Genomic DNA, 19,185 nt, shown 5'->3' on the forward strand with positions numbered 1-19,185 from the left:
TCATTATGAGGGAGCGAGAGATGCAGTTAAGAAGGAATAGTTCATCGGAAAGGAGATACTCGTACTCCAATAGAAAACCCTGTCGTTTCAATAGAAACGTTACTCGATTTAGATGGAGAAGCCATAGAGCCCATAGTATTTCGTAGCGACGCAATATCTGGGTTAATACGACAATGTGAGGGAGCGAGGGATGCAGTAAAGAAGGAATAGTGTATCTGAATGGATATACCCGTATCCCAAAAAAAATCCTGTCGTTTCCATAGAAACGTTACTCGATTTAGAAGGAGAAGTCATAGAGCCATAGTATTTCATAGCGACGCCAATTCTGTGTTTATTCGTCATTATGAGGGAGCGAGAGATGCAGTTATGAAGGAATAGTGCACCGGAAAGGAGATACTCGTACTCCAAAAGGAAACCCTGTCGTTTCAATAGAAACGTTACTCGATTTAGATGGAGAAGCCATAGAGCCCATAGTATTTCGTCGAGACGCAATTTCTGTGGTAATATGACAATGTGAGGGAGCGAGGGATGCAGTAAAGAAAGAATAGTGCATCAGAAAGGATATACCCGTATTCCAAAAGAAAATCCTGTCGTTTCCATAGAAACGTTACTCGATTTAGATGGAGAAGTCATAGAACCCATAGTATTTCGTAGCGACGCCATTCTGTGTTTATTCGCCATTATGAGGGAGCGAGAGATGCAGTTAAGAAGGAATAGTGCATCGGAAAGGAGATACTCGTACTCCAAAAAAAATACTGTCGTTTCAATAGAAACGTTACTCGTTTTAGATAGAGAAGCCATAGAGCCCATAGTATTTCGTAGCGACGCAATTTCTGTGTTAATACGACAATGTGAGGGAGCGAGGAATGCAATAAAGGAGGAATAGTGCATCTGAAAGGATATACCCGTATCCCAAAAGAAAATCCTTTCGTTTCCATAGAAACGTTACTCGATTTAGAAGGAGAAGTCATAGAACCCATAGTATTTCATAGCGACGCCATTTCTGTGTTTATTCGTCATTATGAGGGAGCGAAGGATGCAGTTAAGAAGGAATAGTGCATCGGAAAGGAGATACTCGTACTCCAAAAGAAAAACCTGTCGTTTCAATAGAAACGTTACTCGATTTAGATGGAGGAGCCATAGAGCCCATAGTATTTCGTAGCGACGCAATTTCTGTGTTTATTCGTCATTAGGAGGGAGCGAGAGATGCAGTTAAGAAGGAATAGTGCATCGGAAAGGAGATACTCGTACTCCAAAAGAAAATCCTGTCGTTTCAACAGAAACGTTACTCGATTTAGATGGAGAAGCCATAGAGCCCATAGTATTTTGTAGCGACGCAATTTCTTTGTTAATACGACAATGTGAGGGAGCGAGGGATGCAGTAAAGATGGAATAGTGCATCTGAAAGGATATACCCGTATCCCAAAAGAAAATCCTGTCGTTTCCATAGAAACGTTACTTCATTTAGAAGGAGAAGTCATAGAACCCATAGTATTTCATAGCAACGCCATTTCTGTCTTTATTCGCCATTATGAGGGAGCGAGAGATGCAGTTGAGAAGGAATAGTGCATCGGAAAGGAGATACTCGTACTCCAAAAGGAAATCCTGTCGTTTCAATAGAAACGTTACTCGATTTAGATGGAGGAGCCATAGAGAACATTGTATTTCGTGGCGACACAATTTCTGTGTTAATACGACAATGTGAGGGAGCGAGGGATGCAGTAAAGAAGGAATAGTGCATCTGAAAGAATATACCCGTATCCCAAAAGAAAATCCTGTCGTTTCCATAGAAACGTTACTCGATGTAGAAGGAGAATTTATAGAACCCATAGTATTTCATATCGACGCCATTTCTGTGTTTATTCGTCATTATGAGGGAGCGAGTGATGGTGTTAAGAAGGAATAGTGCATCGGAAAGGAGATACTCGTACTCCAAAAGAAAATCCTGTCGTTTCAATAGAAACGTTACTCGATTTAGATGGAGAAGCCATAGAGCCCATAGTATTTCGTAGCTACGCAATTTCTGTGTTAATACGACAATGTGAGGGAGCGAGGGATGCAGTAAAGAAGGAATAGTGTATCTGAAGGGATATACCCGTATCCCAGAAAAAATCCTGTCGTTTCCATAGAAACGTTACTCGATTTAGAAGGAGAAGTCATAGAGATCATATTATTTCATAGCGACGCCAATTATGTGTTTATTCGTCATTATGAGGGAGCGAGAGATGCAGTTATGAAGGAATAGTGCACCGGAAAGGAGATACTCGTACTCCAAAAGGAAACCCTGTCGTTTCAATAGAAACGTTACTCGATTTAGATGGAGAAGCCATAGAGCCCATAGTATTTCGTAGCGACGCAATTTCTGTGTTAATACGACAATGTGAGGGAGCGAGGAATGCAATAAAGGAGGAATAGTGCATCTGAAAGGATATACCCGTATCCCAAAAGAAAATCCTTTCGTTTCCATAGAAACGTTACTCGATTTAGAACGAGAAGTCATAGAACCCATAGTATTTCATAGCGAAGCCATTTCTGTGTTTATTCGTCATTATGAGGGAGCGAAGGATGCAGTTAAGAAGGAATAGTGCATCGGAAAGGAGATACTCGTACCCCAAAAGAAAATCCTGTCGTTTCAATAGAAACGTTACTCGATTTAGAAGGAGAAGTCATAGAACCCATAGTATTTCATAGCGACGCCATTTCTGTGTTTATTCGTCATTATGAGGGAGCGAGAGATGCAGTTAAGAAGGAATAGTGCATCGTAAAGGAGCTACTCGTACTCCAAAAGAAAATCCTGTCGTTTCAACAGAAACGTTACTCGATTTAGATGGAGAAGCCATAGAGCCCATAATATTTTGTAGCGACGCAATTTCTGTGTTAATACGACAATGTCAGGGAGCAGGGGTTGCAATAAAGAAGGAATAGTGCATCTGAAAGAATATACCCGTATCCCAAAAGAAATTCCTGTCGTTTCCATAGAAACGTTACTCGATTTAGAAGGAGAAGTCATAGAACCCATAGTATTTCATAGCAACGCCATTTCTGTGTTTATTCGCCATTATGAGGGAGTGAGAGATGCAGTTAAGAAGGAATAGTGCATCGGAAAGGAGATACTCGTCCTCCAAAAGAAAATCCTGTCGTTTCAATAGAAACGTTACTCGTTTTAGATGGAGAAGCCATAGAGCCCATAGTATTTCGTAGCGACGCAATTTCTGTGTTAATACGACAATGTGAGGGAGCGAGGGATACAGTAAACAACGAATAGTGCATCTGAAAGGATATACCCGTATCCCAAAAGAAAATCCTGTCGTTTCCATAGAAACGTTACTCGATTTAGAGGGAGAAGTCATAGAACCCATAGTATTTCATAGCAATGCCATTTCTGTGTTTATTCACCATTATGAGGGAGCGAGAGATGCAGTTAAGAAGGAATAGTGCATCGGAAAGGAGATACTCGTACTCCAAAAAAAATCCTGTCGTTTCAATAGAAACGTTACTCGATTTAGATGGAGAAGCCATAGAGCCCATAGTATTTCGTAGCGACGCAATTTCTGTGTTAATACGACAATGTGAGGGAGCGAGGGATACAGTAAAGAACGAATAGTGCATCTGAAAGGATATACCCGTATCCCAAAAGAAAATCCTGTCGTTTCCATAGATACGTTACTCGATTTAGAAGGAGAAGTCATAGAACCCATAGTATTTCATAGCAACGCCATTTCTGTGTTTATTCGTCATTATGAGGGAGCGAGAGATGCAGTTTAGAAGGAATAGTGCATCGGAAAGGAAATACTCGTACTCCAAAAAAAATCCAGTCGTTTCAATAGAAACGTTACTCGATTTAGATGGAGAAGCCATAGAGCCCATAGTATTTCGTAGCGACGCAATTTCTGTGTTAATACGACAATGTGAGGGAGCGAGGGATACAGTAAAGAACGAATAGTGCATCTGAAAGGATATACCCGTATCCCAAAAGAAAATCCTGTCGTTTCCATAGAAACGTTACTCGATTTAGAAGGAGAAGTCATAGAACCCATAGTATTTCATAGCGACGCCATTTCTGTGTTTATTGGTCATTATGAGGGAGCGAGAGATGCAGTTGAGAAGGAATAGTGCATCGCAAAGGAGATACTCATACTCCAAAAGAAAATCCTGTCGTTTCAATAGAAACGTTACTCGATTTAGATGGAGTAGCAATAGAGCACATTGTATTTCGTGGCGACGCAATTTCTGTGTTAATACGACAATGTGAGGGGGCGAGGGATGCAGTAAAGAAGGAATAGTGCATCTGAAAGAATATACCCGTATCCCAAAAGAACATCCTGTCGTTTCCATAGAAACGTTACTCGATTTAGAAGGAGAATTAATAGAACTCATAGTATTTCATAGCGACGCCATTTCTGTGTTAATTCGTCATTATGAGGAAGCGAGTGATGCTGTTAAGAAGGAATAGTGCATCGGAAAGGAGATACTCGTACTCCAAAAGAAAATCCTGTCGTTTCAATAGAAACGTTACTCGATTTAGATGGAGAAGCCATAGAGCCCATAGTATTTCGTAGCGACGATATTTCTGTGTTAATACGACAATGTGAGGGAGCGAGGGATGCAGTAAAGAAGGAATAGTGCATCTGAAAGGTTATACCCGTATCCCAAAAGAAAATCCTGTCGTTTCCATAGAAACGTTACTCGATTTAGAACGAGATGTCATAGAACCCATAGTGTTTCATATCGACGCCATTTCTGTGTTTATTCGTCATTATGAGGGAGCGAGAGATGCAGTTAAGAAGGAATAGTGCATCGGAATGGAGATACTGGTACTCCAAAAGAAAATCCTGTTGTTTCAATATAAACGTTACTCGATTTTGATGGAGGAGCCATAGAGCCCATAGTATTTCGTAACGACGCTATTTCTGTGTTAATACAACAATGTGAGGGAGCGAGGGATGCAGTAAAGAAGGAATAATGGATCTGAAAGAATATACCCGTATCCCAAAAGAAAATCCTGTCGTTTCCATAGAAACGTTACTTGATTTAGAAGGAGAAGTCATAGAACCCATAGTATTTCATAGCGACGCCAATTCTGTGTTTATTCGTCATTATGAGGGAGCGAGAGATGCAGTTAAGAAGGAATAGTTCATCGGAAAGGAGATACTCGTACTCCAATAGAAAACCCTGTCGTTTCAATAGAAACGTTACTCGATTTAGATGGAGAAGCCATAGAGCCCATAGTATTTCGTAGCGACGCAATATCTGGGTTAATACGACAATGTGAGGGAGCGAGGGATGCAGTAAAGAAGGAATAGTGTATCTGAATGGATATACCCGTATCCCAAAAAAAATCCTGTCGTTTCCATAGATACGTTACTCGATTTAGAAGGAGAAGTCATAGAGCCATAGTATTTCATAGCGACGCCAATTCTGTGTTTATTCGTCATTATGAGGGAGCGAGAGATGCAGTTATGAAGGAATAGTGCACCGGAAAGGAGATACTCGTACTCCAAAAGGAAACCCTGTCGTTTCAATAGAAACGTTACTCGATTTAGATGGAGAAGCCATAGAGCCCATAGTATTTCGTCGAGACGCAATTTCTGTGGTAATATGACAATGTGAGGGAGCGAGGGATGCAGTAAAGAAAGAATAGTGCATCAGAAAGGATATACCCGTATTCCAAAAGAAAATCCTGTCGTTTCCATAGAAACGTTACTCGATTTAGATGGAGAAGTCATAGAACCCATAGTATTTCGTAGCGACGCCATTCTGTGTTTATTCGCCATTATGAGGGAGCGAGAGATGCAGTTAAGAAGGAATAGTGCATCGGAAAGGAGATACTCGTACTCCAAAAAAAATACTGTCGTTTCAATAGAAACGTTACTCGTTTTAGATAGAGAAGCCATAGAGCCCATAGTATTTCGTAGCGACGCAATTTCTGTGTTAATACGACAATGTGAGGGAGCGAGGAATGCAATAAAGGAGGAATAGTGCATCTGAAAGAATATACCCGTATCCCAAAAGAAAATCCTTTCGTTTCCATAGAAACGTTACTCGATTTAGAAGGAGAAGTCATAGAACCCATAGTATTTCATAGCGACGCCATTTCTGTGTTTATTCGTCATTATGAGGGAGCGAAGGATGCAGTTAAGAAGGAATAGTGCATCGGAAAGGAGATACTCGTACTCCAAAAGAAAATCCTGTCGTTTCAATAGAAACGTTACTCGATTTAGATGGAGGAGCCATAGAGCCCATAGTATTTCGTAGCGACGCAATTTCTGTGTTTATTCGTCATTAGGAGGGAGCGAGAGATGCAGTTAAGAAGGAATAGTGCATCGGAAAGGAGATACTCGTACTCCAAAAGAAAATCCTGTCGTTTCAACAGAAACGTTACTCGATTTAGATGGAGAAGCCATAGAGCCCATAGTATTTTGTAGCGACGCAATTTCTTTGTTAATACGACAATGTGAGGGAGCGAGGGATGCAGTAAAGGAGGAATAGTGCATCTGAAAGGATATACCCGTATCCCAAAAGAAAATCCTGTCGTTTCCATAGAAACGTTACTCGATTTAGAAGGAGAAGTCATAGAACCCATAGTATTTCATAGCAACGCCATTTCTGTCTTTATTCGCCATTATGAGGGAGCGAGAGATGCAGTTGAGAAGGAATAGTGCATCGGAAAGGAGATACTCGTACTCCAAAAGAAAATCCTGTCGTTTCAATAGAAACGTTACTCGATTTAGATGGAGAAGCCATAGAGCCCATAGTATTTCGTAGCTACGCAATTTCTGTGTTAATACGACAATGTGAGGGAGCGAGGGATGCAGTAAAGAAGGAATAGTGTATCTGAAGGGATATACCCGTATCCCAGAAAAAATCCTGTCGTTTCCATAGAAACGTTACTCGATTTAGAAGGAGAAGTCATAGAGATCATAGTATTTCATAGCGACGCCAATTATGTGTTTATTCGTCATTATGAGGGAGCGAGAGATGCAGTTATGAAGGAATAGTGCACCGGAAAGGAGATACTCGTACTCCAAAAGGAAACCCTGTCGTTTCAATAGAAACGTTACTCGATTTAGATGGAGAAGCCATAGAGCCCATAGTATTTCGTAGCGACGCAATTTCTGTGTTAATACGACAATGTGAGGGAGCGAGGGATGCAGTAAAGAAAGAATAGTGCATCAGAAAGGATATACCCGTATTCCAAAAGAAAATCCTGTCGTTTCCATAGAAACGTTACTCGATTTAGATGGAGAAGTCATAGAACCCATAGTATTTCGTAGCGACGCCATTCTGTGTTTATTCGCCATTATGAGGGAGCGAGAGATGCAGTTAAGAAGGAATAGTGCATCGGAAAGGAGATACTCGTACTCCAAAAGAAAATCCTGTCGTTTCAACAGAAACGTTACTCGATTTAGATGGAGAAGCCATAGAGCCCATAGTATTTCGTAGCGACGCAATTTCTGTGTTAATACGACAATGTGAGGGAGCGAGGAATGCAATAAAGGAGGAATAGTGCATCTGAAAGGATATACCCGTATCCCAAAAGAAAATCCTTTCGTTTCCATAGAAACGTTACTCGATTTAGAACGAGAAGTCATAGAACCCATAGTATTTCATAGCGACGCCATTTCTGTGTTTATTCGTCATTATGAGGGAGCGAAGGATGCAGTTAAGAAGGAATAGTGCATCGGAAAGGAGATACTCGTACCCCAAAAGAAAATCCTGTCGTTTCAATAGAAACGTTACTCGATTTAGAAGGAGAAGTCATAGAACCCATAGTATTTCATAGCGACGCCATTTCTGTGTTTATTCGTCATTATGAGGGAGCGAGAGATGCAGTTAAGAAGGAATAGTGCATCGTAAAGGAGCTACTCGTACTCCAAAAGAAAATCCTGTCGTTTCAACAGAAACGTTACTCGATTTAGATGGAGAAGCCATAGAGCCCATAGTATTTTGTAGCGACGCAATTTCTGTGTTAATACGACAATGTCAGGGAGCAGGGGTTGCAATAAAGAAGGAATAGTGCATCTGAAAGAATATACCCGTAGCCCAAAAGAAATTCCTGTCGTTTCCATAGAAACGTTACTCGATTTAGAAGGAGAAGTCATAGAACCCACAGTATTTCATAGCAACGCCATTTCTGTGTTTATTCGCCATTATGAGGGAGTGAGAGATGCAGTTAAGAAGGAATAGTGTATCGGAAAGGAGATACTCGTCCTCCAAAAGAAAATCCTGTCGTTTCAATAGAAACGTTACTCGTTTTAGATGGAGAAGCCATAGAGCCCATAGTATTTCGTAGCGACGCAATTTCTGTGTTAATACGACAATGTGAGGGAGCGAGGGATACAGTAAACAACGAATAGTGCATCTGAAAGGATATACCCGTATCCCAAAAGAAAATCCTGTCGTTTCCATAGAAACGTTACTCGATTTAGAAGGAGAAGTCATAGAACCCATAGTATTTCATAGCGACGCCATTTCTGTGTTTATTCGTCATTATGAGGGAGCGAGAGATGCAGTTAAGAAGGAATAGTGCATCGGAAAGGAGATACTCGTACTCCAAAAGATAATCCTGTCGTTTCAATAGAAACGTTACTCGATTTAGATGGAGGAGCCATAGAGCCCATAGTGTTTCATAGCGACGCCATTTCTGTGTATATTCGTCAGTATGAGGGAGCGAGAGATGCAGTTGAGAAGGAATAGTGCATCGGAATGGAGATACTGGTACTCCAAAAGAAAATCCTGTCGTTTCAATAGAGAAGTTACTCGATTTAGATGGAGAAGCCATAGAGTACATTGTAATTCGTGGCGACGCAATTTCTGTGTTAATACGACAATGTGAGGGAGCGAGGGATGCAGTAAAGAAGGAATAGTGCATCTGAAAGGATATACCCGTATCCCAAAAGAAAATCCTGTCGTTTCCATAGAAACGTTATTCGATTTAGAAGGAGAAGTAGTAGAACTCATAGTATTTCATAGCGACGCCATTTATGTGTTTATTCGTCATTATGAGGGAGCGAGAGATGCTGTTAAGAAGGAATAGTGCATCAGAAAGGAGATACTCGTACTCCAAAAGAAAATCCTGTCATTTCAATATAAACGTTACTCGATTTAGATGGAGAAGCCATAGAGCCCATAGTACTTCGTAGCGATGCAATTTCTGTGTTAATACGACAATGTGAGGGAGCGAGGGATGCAGTAAAGAAGGAATAGTGCATCTGAAAGGTTATACCCGTATCCCAAAAGAAAATCCTGTCGTTTCCATAGAAACGTTACTCGATTTAGAAGGAGAAGTCATAGAACCCATAGTGTTTCATAGCGACGCCATTTCTGTGTTTATTCGTCATTATGAGGGAGCGAGAGAAGCAGTTAAGAAGGAATAGTGCATCGGAATGGAGATACTGGTACTCCAAAAGAAAATCCTGTCGTTTCAATAGAAACGTTACTCGATTTTGATGGAGATCCCATAGAGCCCATAGTATTTCGTAACGACGCAATTTCTGTGTTAATACGACAATGTGAGGGAGCGAGGGATGCAGTAAAGAAGGAATAGCGGATCTGAAAGAATATACCCGTATCCCAAAAGAAAATCCTGTAGTTTCCATAGAAACGTTACTCGATTTAGATGGAGGAGCCATAGAGCCCATAGTATTTCGTAGCGACGCAATTTCTGTGTTTATTCGTCATTATGAGGGAGCGAGAGATGCAGTTAAGAAGGAATAGTGCATCGGAAAGGAGATACTCGTACTCCAAAAGAAAATCCTGTCGTTTCAACAGAAACGTTGCTCGATTTAGATGGAGAAGCCATAGAGACCATAGTATTTTGTAGGGACGCAATTTCTTTGTTAATACGACAATGTGAGCGAGCGAGGGATGCAGTGATGAAGGAATAGTGCATCTGAAAGGATATACCCGTCACCCAAAAGAAAATCCTGTCGTTTCAATAGAAACGTTACTCGATTTAGAAAGAGAAGTCATAGAACCCATAGTATTTCATAGCAACGCCATTTCTGTCTTTATTCACCATTATGAGGGAGCGAGAGTAGCAGTTAAGAAGGAATAGTGCATCGGAAAGGAGATACTCGTATTCCAAAAGAAAATCCTGTCGTTTCAATAGAAACGTTACTCGATTTAGATGGGGAAGCCATAGAGCCCATAGTATTTCGTAGCGACGCAATTTCTGTGTTAATACGACAATGTGAGGGAGCGAGAGATGCAGTAAAGAAGGAATAGTGCATCTGAAAGGTTATACCCGTATCCCAAAAGAAAATCCTGTCGTTTCCGTAGAAACGTTACTCGATTTAGAAGGAGAAGTCATAGAACCCATAGTTTTTCATAGCGACGCCATTTCTGTGTTTATTCGTCAGTATGAGGGAGCGAGAGATGCAGTTGAGAAGGAATAGTGCATCGGAATGGAGATACTGGTACTCCAAAAGAAAATCCTGTCGTTTCAATAGAGAAGTTACTCGATTTAGATGGAGAAGCCATAGAGTACATTGTAATTCGTGGCGACGCAATTTCTGTGTTAATACGACAATGTGAGGGAGCGAGGGATGCAGTAAAGAAGGAATAGTGCATCTGAAAGGATATACCCGTATCCCAAAAGAAAATCCTGTCGTTTCCATAGAAACGTTATTCGATTTAGAAGGAGAAGTAGTAGAACTCATAGTATTTCATAGCGACGCCATTTAAGTGTTTATTCGTCATTATGAGGGAGCGAGAGATGCTGTTAAGAAGGAATAGTGCATCAGAAAGGAGATACTCGTACTCCAAAAGAAAATCCTGTCATTTCAATATAAACGTTACTCGATTTAGATGGAGAAGCCATAGAGCCCATAGTACTTCGTAGCGATGCAATTTCTGTGTTAATACGACAATGTGAGGGAGCGAGGGATGCAGTAAAGAAGGAATAGTGCATCTGAAAGGTTATACCCGTATCCCAAAAGAAAATCCTGTCGTTTCCATAGAAACGTTACTCGATTTAGAAGGAGAAGTCATAGAACCCATAGTGTTTCATAGCGACGCCATTTCTGTGTTTATTCGTCATTATGAGGGAGCGAGAGAAGCAGTTAAGAAGGAATAGTGCATCGGAATGGAGATACTGGTACTCCAAAAGAAAATCCTGTCGTTTCAATAGAATCGTTACTCGATTTTGATGGAGATCCCATAGAGCCCATAGTATTTCGTAACGACGCAATTTCTGTGTTAATACGACAATGTGAGGGAGCGAGGGATGCAGTAAAGAAGGAATAGCGGATCTGAAAGAATATACCCGTATCCCAAAAGAAAATCCTGTCGTTTCCATAGAAACGTTACTCGATTTAGATGGAGGAGCCATAGAGCCCATAGTATTTCGTAGCGACGCAATTTCTGTGTTTATTCGTCATTATGAGGGAGCGAGAGATGCAGTTAAGAAGGAATAGTGCATCGGAAAGGAGATACTCGTACTCCAAAAGAAAATCCTGTCGTTTCAACAGAAACGTTGCTCGATTTAGATGGAGAAGCCATAGAGACCATAGTATTTTGTAGGGACGCAATTTCTTTGTTAATACGACAATGTGAGCGAGCGAGGGATGCAGTGATGAAGGAATAGTGCATCTGAAAGGATATACCCGTCACCCAAAAGAAAATCCTGTCGTTTCAATAGAAACGTTACTCGATTTAGAAAGAGAAGTCATAGAACCCATAGTATTTCATAGCAACGCCATTTCTGTCTTTATTCACCATTATGAGGGAGCGAGAGTAGCAGTTAAGAAGGAATAGTGCATCGGAAAGGAGATACTCGTACTCCAAAAAAAATCCTGTCGTTTCAATAGAAACGTTCCTCGATTTAGATGGAGATGCCATAGAGCCCATAGTATTTCGTAGCGACGTAATTTCTGTGTTAATACGACAATGTGAGGGAGCGAGGGATGCAGTAAAGAAGGAATAGTGCATCTGAAAGGATATACTCGTATCCCAAAAGAAAATCCTGTCGTTTCCATAGAAACGTTACTCGATTTAGAAGTAGAAGTCATAGAACTCATAGTATTTCATAGCGACGCCATTTCTGTGTTTATTCGTCATTATGAGGGAGCGAGAGATGCAGTTAAGAAGGAATAGTGCATCGTAAAGGAGCTACTCGTACTCCAAAAGAAAATCCTGTCGTTTCAACAGAAACGTTACTCGATTTAGATGGAGAAGCCATAGAGCCCATAGTATTTTGTAGCGACGCAATTTCTGTGTTAATACGACAATGTCAGGGAGCAGGGGTTGCAGTAAAGAAGGAATAGTGCATCTGAAAGACTATACCCGTATCCCAAAAGAAAATCCTGTCGTTTCCATAGAAACGTTACTCGATTTAGAAGGAGAAGTCATAGAACCCATAGTTTTTCATAGCGACGCCATTTCTGTGTTTATTCGTCATTATGAGGGAGGGAGAGATGCAGTTAAGAAGGAATAGTGCATCGGAAAGGAGATACTCGTACTCCAAAAGATAATCCTGTCGTTTCAATAGAAACGTTACTCGATTTAGCTGGAGGAGCCATAGAGCTCATAGTACTTCGTAGCGACGCAATTTCTGTATTAATACGACAATGTGCGGCAGCGAGGGATGCAGTAAAGAAGGAATAGTGTATCTGAAAGGATATACCCTTATCCCAAAAGAAAATCCTGTCGTTTCCATTGAAACATTACTCGATTTAGAAGGAGAAGTCATAGAACCCATAGTATTTCATAGCGACGCCATTTCTGTGTTTATTCGTCATTATGAGGGAGCGAGAGATGCAGTTAAGAAGGAATAGTGCATCGTAAAGGAGCTACTCGTAATCCAAAAGAAAATACTGTCGTTTCAACAGAAACGTTACTCGATTTAGATGGAGAAACCATAGAGCGCATAGTATTTAGTAGCGACGCAATTTCTGTGTTAATACGACAATGTCAGGGAGCGGGGGTTGCAGTAAAGAAGGAATAGTGCATCTGAAAGGATATACCCGTATCCCAAAAGAAAATCCTGTCGTTTCCATAGAAACGTTACTCGATTTAGAAGGAGAAGTCATAGAACCCATAGTATATCATAGCGACGCCATTTCTGTGTTTATTCGTCATTATGAGGGAGCGAGAGATACAGTTAAGAAGGAATAGTGCATCGGAAAGGAGATACTCGTACTCCAAAAGAAAATCCTGTCGTTTCAATAGAAACGTTACTCGATTTAGATGGAGGACCCATAGAGCCCATAGTACTTCGTAGCGACGCAATTTCTGTGTTAATACGACAATGTGAGGGAGCGACGGATGCAGTAAAGAAGGAATAGTGCATCTGAAAGGATATACCCGTATCCCAAAAGAAAATCCTGTCGTTTCCATAGAAACGTTTATCGATTTAGAAGGAGAAGTCATAGAACCCATAGTGTTTCATAGCGACGCCACTTCTGTGTTTATTCGTCATTATGAATGAGCGAGAGATGCAGTTAAGAAGGAATAGTGCATCGGAAAGGAGATACTGGTACTCCTAAAGAAAATCCTGTTGTTTCAATAGAGAAGTTACTCGATTTAGATGGAGAAGCCATAGAGTACATTGTAATTCGTGGCGACGCAATTTCTGTGTTAATACGACAATGTGAGGGAGCGAGGGATGCAGTAAAGAAGGAATAGTGCATCTGAAAGGATATACCCGTATCCCAAAAGAAAATCCTGTCGTTTCCATAGAAACGTTACTCGATTTAGAAGGAGAAGTAGTAGAACTCATAGTATTTCATAGCGACGCATTTTCTGTGTTTATTCGTCATTATGAGGGAGCGAGAGATGCTGTTAAGAAGGAATAGTGCATCGGAAAGGAGATACTCGTACTCCAAAAGAAAATCCTGTCGTTTCAATATAAACGTTACTCGATTTAGATGGAGAAGCCATAGAGCCCATAGTATTTCGTAGCGACGCAATTTCTGTGTTAATACGACAATGTGTGGGAGCGAGGGATGCAGTAAAGAAGGAATAGTGCATCTGAAAGGTTATACCCGTATCCCAAAAGAAAATCCTGTCGTTTCCATAGAAACGTTACTCGATTTAGAAGGAGAAGTCATAGAACCCATAGTGTTTCATAGCGACGCCATTTCTGTGTTTATTCGTCATTATGAGGGAGCGAGAGATGCTGTTAAGAAGGAATAGTGCATGGGAATGGAGATACTGGTACTCCAAAAGAAAATCCTGTCGTTTCAATAGAAACGTTACTCGATTTTAATGGAGATCCCATAGAGCCCATAGTATTTCGTAACGACGCAATTTCTGTGTTAATACGACAATGTGAGGGAGCGAGGAATGCAGTAAAGAAGGAATAGCGGATCTGAAAGAATATACCCGTATCCCAAAAGAAAATCCTGTCGTTTCCATAGAAACGTAACTCGATTCAGAAGGAGAAGTCATAGAACCCATAGTATTTCATAGCGACGCCAATTCTGTGTTTATTCGTCATTATGAGGGAGCGAGAGATGCAGTTAAGAAGGAATAGTGCATCGGAAAGGAGATACTCGTACTCCAAAAGAAAACCCTGTCGTTTCAATAGAAACGTTACTCGATTTAGATGGAGAAGCCATAGAGCACATAGTATTTCGTAGCGACGCAATTTCTGTGTTAATACGACAATGTGAGGGAGCGAGGGATGCAGTAAAGAAAGAATAGTGCATCTGAAACGATATACCCGTATCCCAAAAGAAAATCCTGTCGTTTCCATAGAAACGTTACTCGATTTAGATGGAGAAGTCATTGAACACATAGTATTTCGTAGCGACGCCATTTCTGTGTTTATTCGTCATTACAAGGGAGCGAGAGATGCAGTTAAGAAGGAATGGTGCATCGGAAAGGAGATACTCGTACTCCAAAAGAAAATCCTGTCGTTTCAATGGAAATGTTATTCGATTTAGATGGAGGAGCCATAGAGCCCATAGTATTTCTTAGCGACGCAATTTCTGTGTTAATACGACAATGTGTGCGAGCGAGGGATGCAGTAAAGAAGGAATAGTGTATCTGAAAGGATATACCCGTATCCCAAAAGAAAATCCTGTCGTTTCCATAGAAACGTTACTCGATTTAGAAGGAGTAGTCATAGAACCCATAGTATTTCATAGCGACGCCATTTCTGTGTTTATTCGTCATTATGAGGGAGCGAGAGATGCAGTTAAGAAGGAATAGTGCATCGGATAGGAGATACTCGTCTCCAAAAGAAAATCCTGTCGTTACAACAGAAACGTTACTCGATTTAGATGGAGAAGCCATAGAGCCCATAGTATTTCGTAGCGACGCAATTTCTGTGTTAATACGACAATGTGAGGGAGCGAGGGATGCAGTAAAGAAGGAATAGTGCATCTGAAAGGTTATACCCGTATCCCAAAAGAAAATCCTGTCGTTTCCATAGAAACGTTACTCGATTTAGAAGGAGAGGTCATAGAACCCATAGTGTTTCATAGCGACGCCATTTCTGTGTTTATTCGTCATAATGAGGGAGCGAGAGATGCAGTTAAGAAGGAATAGTGCAACGGAATGGAGATACTGGTACTCCAAAAGAATATCCTGTCGTTTCAATTGAAACGTTACTCGATTTTGATGGAGAAGCCATAGAGCCCATAGTATTTAGTAACGACGCAATTTCTGTGTTAATACGACAATGTGAGGGAGCGAGGGGATGCAGTAAAGAAGGAACAGTGGATCTGAAAGATTATACCCGTATCCCAAAAGAAAATCCTGTCGTTACCATAGAAACGATACTTGATTTAGAAGGAGAAGTCATAGAACACATAGTATTTCATAGGGACGCCAATTCTGTGTTTATTCGTCATTACGAGGGAGCGAGAGATGCAGTTAATAAGGAATAGTGCAACGGAAAGGAGATACTCGTACTCCAAAAGAAAACCCCGTCTTTTCAATAGAAACGTTACTCGATTTAGATGGAGAAGCCATAGAGCCCATAGTATTTCGTAGCGACGCAATTTCTGTGTTAATACGACAATGTGAGGGAGCGAGGGATGCAGTAAAGAAAGAATAGTGCATCAGAAACGATATACCCGTATCCCAAAAGAAAATCCTGTCGTTTCCATAGAAACATTACTCGATTTAGATGGAGAAGTCATAGAACACATAGTATTTCGTAGCGACGCCATTTCTGTGTTTATTCGCCATTATGAGGGAGCGAGAGATGCAGTTAAGAAGGAATGGTGCATCGGAAAGGAGATACTCGTACTCCAAAAGAAAATCCTGTCGTTTCAATAGAAACGTTACTCGATTTAGAGAGAGAAGCCATAGAGCCCATAGAATTTCGTAGCGACGCAATTTCTGTGTTAATACGACAATGTGAGGGAGCGAGGAATGCAATAAAGGAGGAATAGTGCATCTGAAAGGATGTACCCGTATCCCAAAAGAAAATCCTTTCGTTTCCATATAAACGTTAGTCGATTTAGAAGGAGAAGTCATAGAACCCATAGTATATCATAGCGACGCCATTTCTGTGTTTATTCGTCATTATGAGGGAGCGAGAGATGCAGTTAAGAAGGAATAGTGCATCGTAAAGGAGCTACTCGTAATCCAAAAGAAAATACTGTCGTTTCAACAGAAACGTTACTCGATTAAGATGGAGAAACCATAGAGCGCATAGTATTTAGTAGCGACGCAATTTCTGTGTTAATACGACAATGTCAGGGAGCGGGGGTTGCAGTAAAGAAGGAATAGTGCATCTGAAAGGATATACCCGTATCCCAAAAGAAAATCCTGTCGTTTCCATAGAAACGTTACTCGATTTAGAAGGGGAAGTCATAGAACCCATAGTATATCATAGCGACGCCATTTCTGTGTTTATTCGTCATTATGAGGGAGCGAGAGATACAGTTAAGAAGGAATAGTGCATCGGAAAGGAGATACTCGTACTCCAAAAGAAAATCCTGTCGTTTCAATAGAAACGTTACTCGATTTAGATGGAGGACCCATAGAGCCCATAGTACTTCGTAGCGACGCAATTTCTGTGTTAATACGACAATGTGAGGGAGCGACGGATGCAGTAAAGAAGGAATAGTGCATCTGAAAGGATATACCCGTATCCCAAAAGAAAATCCTGTCGTTTCCATAGAAACGTTACTCGATTTAGAAGGAGAAGTCATAGAACCCATAGTGTTTCATAGCGACGCCACTTCTGTGTTTATTCGTCATTATGAGGGAGCCAGAGATGCAGTTAAGAAGGAATAGTGCATCGGAAAGGAGATACTGGTACTCCTAAAGAAAATCCTGTTGTTTCAATAGAGAAGTTACTCGATTTAGATGGAGAAGCCATATAGTACATTGTAATTCGTGGCGACGCAATTTCTGTGTTAATACGACAATGTGAGGGAGCGAGGGATGCAGTAAAGAAGGAATAGTGCATCTGAAAGGATATACCCGTATCCCAAAAGAAAATCCTGTCGTTTCCATAGAAACGTTACTCGATTTAGAAGGAGAAGTAGTAGAACTCATAGTATTTCATAGCGACGCAATTTCTGTGTTTATTCGTCATTATGAGGGAGCGAGAGATGCTGTTAAGAAGGAATAGTGCATCGGAAAGGACATACTCGTACTCCAAAAGAAAATCCTGTCGTTTCAATATAAACGTTACTCGATTTAGATGGAGAAGCCACAGAGCCCATATTATTTCGTAGCGACGCAATTTCTGTGTTAATACGACAATGTGAGGGAGCGAGGGATGCAGTAAAGAAGGAATAGTGCATCTGAAAGGTTATACCCGTATCCCAAAAGAAAATCCTGTCGTTTCCATAGAAACGTTACTCGATTTAGAAGGAGAAGTCATAGAACCCATAGTGTTTCATAGCGACGCCATTTCTGTGTTTATTCGTCATTATGAGGGAGCGAGAGATGCTGTTAAGAAGGAATAGTGCATGGGAATGGAGATACTGGTACTCCAAAAGAAAATCCTGTCGATTCAATAGAAACGTTACTCGATTTTGATGGAGATCCCATTGAGCCCATAGTATTTCGTAACGACGCAATTTCTGTGTTAATACGACAATGTGAGGGAGCGAGGAATGCAGTAAAGAAGGAATAGCGGATCTGAAAGAATATACCCGTATCCCAAAAGAAAATCCTGTCGTTTCCATAGAAACGTAACTCGATTCAGAAGGAGAAGTCATAGAACCCATAGTATTTCATAGCGACGCCAATTCTGTGTTTATTCGTCATTATGAGGGAGCGAGAGATGCAGTTAAGAAGGAATAGTGCATCGGAAAGGAGATACTCATACTCCAAAAGAAAACCCTGTCGTTTCAATAGAAACGTTACTCGATTTAGATGGAGAAGCCATAGAGCACATAGTATTTCGTAGCGACGCAATTTCTGTGTTAATACGACAATGTGAGGGAGCGAGGGATGCAGTAAAGAAAGAATAGTGCATCAGAAACGATATACCCGTATCCCAAAAGAAAATCCTGTCGTTTCCATAGAAACGTTACTCGATTTAGATGGAGAAGTCATTGAACACATAGTATTTCGTAGCGACGCCATTTCTGTGTTTATTCGTCATTATAAGGGAGCGAGAGATGCAGTTAAGAAGGAATGGTGCATCGGAAAGGAGATACTCGTACTCCAAAAGAAATTCCTGTCGTTTCAATGGAAATGTTATTCGATTTAGATGGAGGAGCCATAGAGCCCATAGTATTTCGTAGCGACGCAATTTCTGTGTTAATACGACAATGTGTGGGAGCGAGGGATGCAGTAAAGAAGGAATAGTGTATCTGAAAGGATATACCCGTATCCCAAAAGAAAATCCTGTCGTTTCCATAGAAACGTTACTCGATTTAGAAGGAGTAGTCATAGAACCCATAGTATTTCATAGCGACGCCATTTCTGTGTTTATTCGTCATTATGAGGGAGCGAGAGATGCAGTTAAGAAGGAATAGTGCATCGGAAAGGAGATACTCGTCTCCAAAAGAAAATCCTGTCGTTTCAACAGAAACGTTACTCGATTTAGATGGAGAAGCCATAGAGCCCATAGTATTTCGTAGCGACGTAATTTCTGTGTTAATACGACAATGTGAGGGAGCGAGGGATGCAGTAAAGAAGGAATAGTGCATCTGAAAGGTTATACCCGTATCCCAAAAGAAAATCCTGTCGTTTCCATAGAAACGTTACTCGATTTAGAAGGAGAGGTCATAGAACCCATAGTGTTTCATAGCGACGCCATTTCTG

The sequence above is a fragment of the Schistocerca serialis genome, chromosome 1 (assembly GCF_023864345.2).
Source record: "Schistocerca serialis cubense isolate TAMUIC-IGC-003099 chromosome 1, iqSchSeri2.2, whole genome shotgun sequence".
In the NCBI taxonomy this organism is placed as follows: domain Eukaryota; kingdom Metazoa; phylum Arthropoda; class Insecta; order Orthoptera; family Acrididae; genus Schistocerca; species Schistocerca serialis.